Raw genomic sequence first — 11,734 nt, forward strand, 5'->3', positions numbered from 1 at the left:
AAAAAGCAAATGTGTGTTTCAAGACTTTATGGTTAAGCACAGTGGTCCACTGCCTTTCTACAGTGGACACACTTTCTCAGTAAATAAAAGATGCAGCAAACTAATTAACTCACTAAATAAAAAATAACTAAGTAAATAATAAACACAGGAAACCAGTGAATACATAAGATATTTTCACAGTATAAGTAATATTAGATAAATAATCTACATCATATCTGTAAAGAAAATTATGCTTAACATATAAGTTTCCGAAAAAACCCCCAATAATATCAATATAGATCCTACAGACTTCAAAAAGATACATAAATGCAGCAACTTTAAGTCAACAGGAAAGAAGGAAAGTTTCTGCTGATTTCTGCTTCTAGTCACATTATAGAAGATATCCTAACAGAGTGAGATAAAAGATATAAGTACACATATAAAGATTTTTAAAAGCACATAGAATTCTCATTTTTAGATGACATAATTTTGTGAATAAAGAGTAATATTAGATAAATAATTATAATTACTAGGTTTATTTACCCATCCTTTCAAATATAAATATACATTAAAATATGTCTACATGAAAAGTGGAAATTTAAATCATGAATCCCCTAGTTAAAACTATAAATAGCATAGCAATACATTTTAAATATATAAAACACTAAAATAAATATTAAATGATTTCCAACATTAGAGAGGTAAAATAATGTGTGTGTGTGTATGTGTGTGTGTGTGTGTGTGCACACGCGTGCACATGTATTCTTAATCAAAAGCCCATCCTGTTTTTTCGGGAGGAACATAACAAACTGGCTGTAAAATATATGTAAACATGAAAAAGAACTAAAAGTTATGGAACCAGACAGTCTTGAAAAAGAAAGTGACATAGAACGTCCTCTATGAGATAGTAATTTATTGTAAAGCTATAGAATTTAATATAATGTGATATTGACACAGTTTAGCCCAATGAAACAGAACAGTGAGTACAGAAATGTGTCTTAGGACAAGGCCTGACAGCACAGTGGGTAATATGTAGTCACTTTTACAAAGGTGTAGTTCAATTGGTTATACATGTGGATAAATAAATAAATTGTGACTCCTACCTCAGACCTTACAAACTAATTGCAGGTAGATTATAAGTTTAATGAGAAGGTAAAAGAATAAATATTTTAGAAGATCATTAGGAAAATGTCTTCTTGCCTTATATCTCATTTAGTTTATTTTAATAACTAGAGGCCCAGTGCATGAATTTGTGCACAGGTGGGCTCCAGCCGGCCCGGCCCCAATTGGGGCAGATTGGGGCCAGGCTTGTTGGGAGGAGGAGACGGCCGGAGGTTGGCTGGCCAAACCGCCCCCTATTGGGGTCGGTGGGGGGGTGGTCAGGGGCAGGGCTGGGGGGAAGGGCCATGGGGGTTTGGCAGGCTGCCCTGCCCTCGATTGGGCTGGTGGTAGGGGCCCCAGGAGGTTGGCCGCCAGCCCCACCCTCCTATCGGGCTGGTTCACTGGCTGCAGTGGGTGTCATAGCGACCGGTCATTCCGGTTGTTACAGCATTCCAGCCATTGGCTTTATATATATAGAGAGATATTTTGTAATTTGCTTACTCTGCTACTCACTGGAAAACTTTGAAGGCACTATCTTCAATTTCACTGTCTTTTTTTACACTATATGTTCAAATTTTTTTATACTATATGTTTAAATTTCTCTAATGGGATTTTATTTTATTTATTTATTCTTGTAGCCTCAGAATTTCTATCTGGTTATTTTAGTAATTTATGGAGCACCAGCCATGTATTGAGAAGGATTCTCTGGAAAACCTAGTGATGGTCAAACATAGTGAATGGTGGAATGAACAAAAAAATTGACTGAGAACATGAGTGAACAAATGTCCCACTAATATCTCATTTAAAGAATTAGGACTGCAGTGCACACCTCAACTATTCAATCTCTGGCCAGCACTTTACAGTGTTTAGAGGCAGGAGTAGAGGAGAGTGGTTTTTCATTTTATATTTTAAACCCAAAGTGATCTTATCATACAAAAGGCATATAGAATTATACTAGAGAGAACAGTAGCAGACACAGAAAATATACAGAAATCAAACAGGGAGCATTCTCAAGTATAGAGAAATGATATTGCAGCACATCTTATCAATTTCCATTGACTAGTAGAGCTGACCCATCTCATGGGAAACACTCTCTAGGGCAGTGACGGCGAACCTTTTGAGCTCGGCGTGTCAGCATTTTGTAAAACCCTAACTTAACTCTGGTGCCATGTCACATATAGAAATTTGTTGATATTTGCAACCATAGTAAAACAAAGACTTATATTTTTGATATTTATTTTATATATTTAAATGCCATTTAACAAAGAAAAATCAACCCAAAAATGAGTTCACGTATCACCTCTGACACGGGTGTCATAGGTTCGCCATCACTGCTCTAGGGTGTCCTTCAGCTTGGGATGAAAGGATTCTAAGGGTAAAGCCAACCCACATGGAAAATAGAGAGCAGCAGTATAGTAACTGCAGAGGTTTTATAAAAAACAGTATGAAAGTATTTGTGTTTGTAACATTATGTTCTGTTGTCTGTTTATTAATAAGTATAAAACTGCATTAATAGGCTTCTAGCATACAGGCATGTACTATGTGTAATTATAACAATACAAAGGAGGGTGATAGGACATATACTGGAGTAAGTTTCTGTAGAGTATTAAAATTAAGATAATATTAATTCAATCTAGGTTGTTTTAACTTGAGATGCATTTTGTAGTTTTGTAACAATTGGTAAAGGAATGAATTGTCATGTATTAGCTATATATATAAAAGCCTAAGCAACCAAATGACCGTTTGACCAGTCGTTATGACGTACACTGACCACCAGGGGGCAGACGCTCAATGCAGGAGCTGACCCCTGGTGGTCAGTGTACTCCCACAGCAGGAGTGCCACTCAGCTGACTGAGGGGCACTAGATGCCAGGCTCACAGCTGGTGAGTGCAGCTGTGGCGGTGTGAGTCTCTCCCACCTCTGCAGCAGCATGCTACCAAGAGTAGTGGGGCCAGGATGAATGGGAGCAGCGCATTGCCCGGCCTGGGCTCCTCTCTGGCTGCCTGCCGCTTCGGATTGCAAGAGGGCACAGGGCAGGCTGAGGGACCCCACTGGTGCACGAATTCGTGCACTGGGCCTCCGGTATGTTACATATTTATATATTATATATCTATATATAATAGCATATATTATATACTAGAGGCCCAGTGCATGAATTCATGCATGGGTAGGGTCTGGCTGGCCCCGCCCCCGATGGGTCCCCATTGGGGGCAGGGCCAGCTGGGGGGAGGGGCCATGGGAGGGCTCCAGGGCATGTCCAGCCCATCTTGCTCAGTCCGATCGGCCAGATCCCAGCAGCAAGGGAGGAAGACCCTGGCTGGAGGAAGGGAGGAAGGCTCTGGCTGGCAGCCAGCAGCTGCTAGGGACCCTACCAGTGCATGAATTTCATGCTGCTGCCTCTCCCACACCGCTGCCTCTCCTGCACCACTGGCCCTCAGCCCTCACAGCCTCTGCAGCTTTGTCCAGAAGGACGTCCAGAAGATATCTGGTCTATCTGGGGGAAGCGGCCTAAGCTGTCAGTAGACCATCCCCTGAGGGCTTCTGGACTCTGAAAGGGGGCAGGCCGGGCTGAGGGACCCCCCCCCAGTGCACAATTTTTTGTGCACCAGGCCTCTAGTTATGTTATAATGGGGTAAAAACCATGATAGATGTATAAACACAATGCTCTGTGAGTTCTGGGGTAAACCCGGATCATTGTGGAGGAGATGATGACTAAACAGAATTCTAGACAGATGTGGCAGAGTATTCCAGGACTATGGGAAAGAATAAGCAATGACATAGAGGACAGAACTAACAAAAAAAAAAATGACATGCAGAGCAAAACAGCTGGAAGCTCATTACACATACCCAGTAAAGTAAGGTGGGGGTATATATGAGTCTGGAGAAGAAAAATCACTGCAAGATTATTTTAAGAAAAATAATACTGTCATACTTTGATTGAAATGGAAAATTACTTTAATTATCTGTTGCTGTGTAAGGAACCACCCTAGAACTCAGTGGCTTACAAATATGTAGTTACCTTTCACAGCTGGAGGGTTGAATGGGCTGCGGTGGACAGTTCTGATTTGATATCTCCCAAGAAACTGCCATCACATGGCATCTGGGACAGAGTCAACTGATGGTCTAGACATGAGTCACATAGTATAACATCTGTCACATCTTCCTGTTAAACAAAGCCAAACCAGAATCAATTCAATGCTGGAAGGGACTGCATTTGAGTGTGGCTTCCACTGTGGTGTCATCACTGAGGAAAAACCTAAAGGATTTCAGTTGTGGTTTTTCAGTATAGTCTTATGTTAACCCTCTCAAAGCAGTGTTCAGTTGATGCTATGGGTTGGATGAACTCTACTTTCTACCAGTGTTAAAATTCTCTTGTTTCAAAGGACACGGATGAATAGAAAGATGACTTTAATTCATTGTTTTAAATGCACTCATGCTGAGAGTATTCAATGTGTAATTAATCTGCAGAAGTAACTTAGGAAGAACTCTCAAATAAATGCTTGGTATCTAACTGTTGGATCATTTTATTTTGAATTAAATTAAAAACTATTAGTGCTAAAAGTATCTTTAAAGGTCTAATTCCCTATTACATTTGAAATATACATATTCTTCTATTTTCAGAAAGACAACACAAATAGGAATAAGGTAGTCTAATCAGAAAACCACATTTCATGACTAAAATAGTTTAGCTCTAAAATAGAAACAAATGGTTCTACTACTGAAATGAAACTCACATAAATGCCGCTACATTTTCCAGAGGTAGGTTCCCCTGCTCATCCTATGCTTCATTTAAAAAATTGCAGATACCCTGGAAGATGTGGTTTAGTTGGTTGGGCTTTGTCCCATGCACCAAAAGGTTTCTGGTATGACTCCCAGTCAGGGCACATGCCTGGGTTTCAGGCTTGATCCTCTGTAGGGGTTGCACAGAAGGTATCAGATCTGTTTCACTCTCACATTGATGTTTCTCTCTCTGTGACCCTCTCCCTTCCTTTCTCTCTAAAAAAATCAATAACAATTTAAAATTACACAGGCTCAATATGCTTTTATATATGGATATAAATATAATGTGTATACATATATATTACATATATATGTGTGTATACTTATGTACATAATAGAGGCCCGGTGCACGAATTCCTGCATGGGTGGGGTCCTTCGGCCTGGCCAGTGATCAGGGCCAATCAGGGCCATCTTGCCCAGGGCTAGCCAACTGGTAAGGGACCATGGGAGGGCTCCAGGGCCTGTCCAGCCCTCTTGCCTAGTCCAGATCTGCTGGACCCTAGCAACAAGCTAACCTACTGGTTGGAGCATCTGCCCCCTGGTGGTCAGTGCGCATCACAGTGACTGGTCGAGCAATGGACCGAATGGTCGACCAATCAGTCAGACACTTAGCATATTATGCTTTTATTATATAGGATGATATATATATATATATATATATATATATATATATATATATATATGTATATTTGTACATATATATTTCTAATGAAGCATTGGATGAGCAGGGAAACACTGGGGAATGTAGTGGCATTTCTGTGAGTAAAGTTGTATTTATTCTAGGCTGGGATATGATGGGGAAATTAACAGCTAGAATAAAGGACACCAGAAGAAGAAAATTTGCAAAGGGAAGCGAAGGTAAAAGCCTGAGCTGTAACATTGCAGCCTGACTGAGGAGATGAGAGAGGTGAGTGTGGCTGGAGCACAAGGGGAAGGAGGAAAGGTGTACAGACGCTCACTTGGCTACCATGGAGTTTGCCGTGTGCTGCTCTTACAATGGATTCCTCAGACATTGTATGATGCTCCTGTTTTTTCTGATTAGGATGTGAGCTTCCACATGTTTCTTCTCAATATTAGGCAGATTCAAGATCGGATATTAAGCTGGGATGGAAAAGCAGACCATCAGCAATTTTTTAGGGAGTAAATTTTCTTTTCTTTTTTTTTGCATTAGATTATTAGTTGTTCTGTTCAAGGAATGGAGATACCCAGTTGGACTAGGAATGACTGAGTGAGTGTGTGTGTGTGTGTGTTTGGGGAGACTAAATCATTGCGCATAGCAATTAAGAAAACCTTTGGTGTTTCTAAGGGCAGTTGGTGCTAGAGAGATGAGGAGGTGAGGAGGGGAGGAGAAGGGGAATGGGAAATGACAGCAAGTTCAAAGTTTAAGGGCAAAATGGTGCAAGGATTTTAGGAAGAGACACCTCACTATCCAGGGTTAAATAACAGCTTCAATGCTTCCTGCTCTTTTCTTCTTTTGAGTCAGAAACAATGAGCCTCATGCATCTAACTGTTTAGGTAGTTTTTGGAGCTATGAACGCATCTGACGTATTTTTCAGTATTATTTGAAAGCATAACAGATAACAGATATAAAATTCAGCAGAAACAGGAAAGCTGAGACAGAAGTGATGAGGAGACAGATAAGATTCACACCAGCCCCATGTCTTCCTTCCAGTTGTCCCTAGAGATATTGTGACAGATAAAAATGGGTTTGCCAGGGAAAGATAAATGGTGTTCCAGCCAATCTTGTTTTAGTTTTATCAGGCAATGTGATGCCAACAAAGCCAAATGCTTGAATAAAGCTGGGTGGTTGAGTTCTGGATACAAAAAAATTATGTCTGTACACCAATTGAATTTTGTCAATTTTTGTAGAAACCAAATTGAGCTTGTCAGTTACTTATAAATTAAAGTCATTCAGTAAATTTGTCTTTAGGAATCCAAATGATTTGTTGATGTACTAATGCTCTATCACCTATATGGATAACAGTTATATAATAAATGCAATACATTCATTATACATACATGCATATATATCTATATATATAAAAAGAAGTAATGTGCAAATTAGGTCAGTATGGCCTAAGGTCACGACCAGCTCAGGAGGAGGGTCCAGGCAGGCGAGCCTGACAGAACAACACGCAGGCGCGGCCCAGAGCTGGAGAGAACAACCCCGCAGGGGTATTGGGACACCAGCTCCAGCCCCGCGTTGCTGGGCTGCTGGGGCCAGAGCCAGCAGAGACACAGGCCTCCAGGGGTCCAGACCCCAGCCCCAGCCCCATGGCACTGGGCTGCTGGGGCCCGAGCCAGTGGAGACACAAACCCGCAGAAGGTGGCCCTGATTGGGCCAGTATCTATGACACCCACTGTAGCCAGCAAACCAGCTGATCAGGGATTGGGGCCTGCGGCCAACCTCACAGCCCCACCCCCTGCCATCCTGCCCCTGATTGGACTCTCCCATCCTGATCAAGAGCAGGGCACACAGAGCCTGGACCCTTCCTGGCAGCCCCAAGTCCATGGGGTTGAGAATTCTGATGGCCCTGCCCAGAGAGTAGAGGCACCTGATGGGCAGGAACAGGGACCACAGGCCTCCAGGGAGCACCGCAGAGTTGGCAAGGAGAGGAGAGGGCCTGCAGAGGGGGAGGAGGTAAATCCAGCCCTTCCCCTCCAGAGGCAGCAAGACCTAAACCCAGAACCCCAGCCCAAATTGGAAGAGCCCTAGGGAGGCTTCAGGAAGCTCTAGGCAAAGCTGCACTTTGAAAACTAGAGACTTCGTGAGGCCCAGACCCAGACCACACTGCAGCTCACACAGCTCAAGGTGGAGCTGGAGCACACCACACAGAGGCAGGAGCGCTTTGCAGAGAGGCCAGCCCTCCTGGAGCTGGAGAGATTTGAGCGCAGGGCCCTGGAGTGCAAGGCCACTGAGCTGGAAGAGGAGCTGAAGGGCCTGTCCAACCTCTGAGCTGACAACCAGTGCCTCAAGGAGGAGAAGGCAGCCCTGATCCATGTCTTTATCAGCAAACTGTCCAAGTGACTCTGGAGGACTTGCCCCTGCACCCGCATTTATACAGCTGCTTCTGCCACACGCACCCCTTCCCCTATGTGAACACGAGTGACAGGGCTGCGGGGGAGTCTCTGAGAAGCATAACCTCCCCTTGGGACCTCCAGGCTGGGAGGGAAGGACAGAGCCCCCAGGAGCAAAGGGGACCATCTGAGGCCAGGATGGAGATGGGAGGCTGAGCCAGGTAGGGGGATCAGGGCTGTAGGCAGGACCAGGAAGGAACCGAGGACCAGGACTTGCCAGGACCAGGACATGCCAGGACCAGTAGCCAGGACCAGAGTGGCCACCCAGAGGTCCCCTTTCACGTGTGCTGCCACCAGTCACCCCTCCAGCCCCTGAACAGGGATCCGAAAATGTGCCAAGCATCCCACTGGTTTGGGCCAGGTGGGTCTGTATATAGGGTCTGTGTACAATAGGGAGGGACATCTTCTATTTTTTGCTGCCCCTTCCAAACACTGTCCAGGGCAGGGGGAGAAGGTATTTTTGAGACATAGCACAGGGACTGCAAATAAAAGTCGTGAAGTTGCCAAAAAAAAAAAAAAAAAAAAAAAAAAGCAGGCCAGCTGGCCAAACACCCCCTTCCTTCCTTCCTGCCCTCACCCCCACCAGCCCCGCCCTTGATCAGCCTGCCCCACCACAATAGGCCTCTCCCTGCAACTGCCTGCCCCTGATCGCACCCTCCCTCCCCAATAGGGGGTGGGGCTGGGTGGCCAACCACCCATGGCTCCTCCCTCAAGCCGCTGACCCCTGATTGGCACCCCCACCCCATTTGGAGGCGTGGCCAGCCGGCCCACTGACCGCAGCCCCTCCCCATGGCTGTCCCCACCCCCAATCGCCCTCCAACCCTAATCAGGCCAGCAGGGGGGCATTTGGGGGTGATCAGGCTGGCAGGGAGGGGGCTGTTGGGGGTGATCAGGCCAGCAGTTGGGGGCAATCAAGCTGGCAAGCAGAGTGGTTAAGGGTGATCAGGCAGGCAGGCAAATGAGTGGTTAGGAGCCAGTGGTCCTGAATTGTGAGAGGAATGTCCAACTGCCAGTGTGGGATTGGGCCTAAACCAGTAGTCTGACATCCTCCGAGGGGTCCGGGATTGGAGAGGGTGCAGGCCAGGCTGAGAGAAATGCCCCCCATGCACGAATTTCATGCATGGGGCCTCTAGTCCTATCTAATAAAAGAGTCGTATGCATATTAACCATCACTCCCTCACTCAGTCACAAACATGGTGGCAGCCATGAAGATAGAGCGAGCAGGAGGCTTGGGTTGCCCCTGGCGATGGAGGAAGCCAAGCTTCCTGCCTGCTCTGGCCAGACCTGGACTCTGCTCAAAACTACAAAGTTTCAATTATAGAAGTTAAATAAATCTCAGATACCTGCTTCCAACCCGTGGGCGGGGCCAGCCTGAAAATGGTCATCAGCCCCTCACCCAGGTTGGCCAGGCACCCCAGTGGGGATCCCCACTCTGAAGGGGGTGTAATCTGCCTCACCCAGGCTGGCCATGCACCCCAGTGTGGACCCCCACCTTGAAGGGGTTGTGACCAGCCTGCAAACAGCCATCAGCCCCTTACCCAGGCTGGTCAGGCACCCCAGTGGGGACCCCCACCCTGAAGGGGCTGTGGCCAGCCTGAAAACGGCCCTCAGCCCCTCACCCAGGCTGGCCACCCCCATGGGGTGAGGGTCCTCACTGGGGGGCTTGACCAGCCTGCAGACAGCCATCAGCCCCTCACCCAGGCTGGTCAGACACCCCAGTGGGACCCCGCTCCCTGATCCTGGACACCCTTCAGGGCAAACCAGCCGACCCCTCCCGTGCACCAGGAGTCTATTCTATATAATAAAAGGGTAATATGCAAATTGACCCTAACAGCAAAATGACAGGGAATGACTGGTCACTATGACACACACTGACCACCAGGGGGCAGACGCTCAGTACAGGAGCTTCTCCCTGGTGGTCAGTGTGCTCCCACAGGGGGAGCTCTGCTCAGCCACAAGCCAGACTGACGGCTACCAGTACAGCAGTGGTGGCGGGAGCCTCTCCCGCCTCCTCAGCAGCGCTAAGGATGTTCGACTGCAGCCTAGGCCTGCTCCCGGCTGGCAAGTGGACATCTCCTGAGGGCTCCTGGGCTGCCAGAGGGATGTCTGACTGCCAGCTTAGGCCCGATCCCCCCAGGGAGTGGGCCTAAGCCAGCAGGTGGACATCCCCAGAGGGATCCCAAACTGCGAGAGGGCACAGGCCAGGCTGAGGGACGCCCCACCCCCCGAGTGCACAGATTTTTGTGCACTGGGCCTCTAGTCTATACTAATAAAAGGTTAATATGCTAATTAGACCAGTCATCTTCCTGACGTCCTTTCGGACAAAGCCACATGGGGGATGGGGGGCTCTGAGGCAGAGGCAGTTAGGAGCAATCAGGCCTGCAGGGGAGAGCAGTTAGGGGTGATCAGGCTGGTAGGGTAGGGCAGTTAGGGGCGATCAGGCCAGCAGACAGAGTGCTTAGGAGCATCAGGCCAGCATGCAGAGTGGTTAGGGGCAAATCAGGCAGGCAGGCAGGAGAGCAGTTAGGAGCCAGTGGTCCTGGATTGAGAGAGGGATGTCCAACTGCCAGTGTAGGCCCGATCCCAGCAGTCAGACATCTCCCGAGGGATCCCAGATTGGAGAGGGTGCAGGCCAGGCTGAGGGACCTCTCCCCGCTCCCGTGCATGAATTTTATGCACTGTGCCTCTAGTATATATACAGTTTGAAGCTTAAGTTGTCTATGCATTAAAATAAATCTGCTTATAATTTTCTCTTGGCATCCTACTGAGAGTGTTGGACAGAGTTTGTCATTCTTGCCATGTACTTGGAAATGGCACTTCATGGAGAATTTCAGGAGGCTTTTTTGGGACAGTCAAGCTTGTCCTTTGGTGATGAGTATAGGCTCTGCTCCCTAAAGGCAGAGAGTAACACCTTTTTGCCTTTTTCTTACCCTGAAGCATTTCAAGTTCAATAGCCATGAGAATATAACCACATTTAGCAGGTGGATACACTCAGTTCCTATCTCAAAAATCCTGTAGCTACAACCCTCAGCCTAAGCAAATGGTGGTATTATGTCATGTCGGAGCTCTACAAAGGGCAGCGCAGCTGGGACTCCTCGCAGAGCCAGGCACCTGCATTCCCTACTTTTGTTCTTCTCATAATTTGCTCGCATGTGTTCAGTGAGTATAATGCACTATGTCACAGGAGGCAGGGTTGGCCTAAAAAAATCTCATTAACCAGCACTTGAATTCATAACTAGTGTGCCTGTGGCATAGCACATTTTAAATTGTGTGATTACATTTTCGATTCCACTTAAATTAAATGGAGAACATATTCTCTTTTTGCCCCCAAAAGAGAATAGAAGAAGATGGATTTATTTTGTTGTAATAATGTCAAGGAAACTGTGTGGTGGATTAAATATTTTGATTTTCTAGACTATCCTTTAAATGTTCATGTCCCTTTTCGTTGAATAGACTCACCTTCGTAGTGAAAGGGCAAGGAGCCTGAGTTGGAAAGTGTAATTGCCTCAGTGCTTTCTACTATGGAAATCATCCATCAGAAAACTTGGGAGTTGCTTCAGGAAGGGTGAATGGAGAGGTGGAGGGTACAATCCCAAATATATGAAGGTAGTTTTTTAGTTGTAATCAATTACAATGCAGAATGTCACATCTTTATCATCCTTAGAATAGTATTGTTGACAATGCTTCACTATGCAAATGGCTATAAAAATGTGGATGTGGTCTGGCCAGTGTGGCTCAGTGGTTGAGCATTGACCTGTGAACCAGAAGGTCATAGTTCGATTCCTGGTCAGGGCAC

The sequence above is a fragment of the Myotis yumanensis genome, unplaced genomic scaffold (genome assembly GCF_028538775.1).
Source record: "Myotis yumanensis isolate MYYU_CA2020_CCGP unplaced genomic scaffold, mMyoYum1.0.hap1 SCAF_7, whole genome shotgun sequence".
Lineage (NCBI taxonomy): Eukaryota > Metazoa > Chordata > Mammalia > Chiroptera > Vespertilionidae > Myotis > Myotis yumanensis.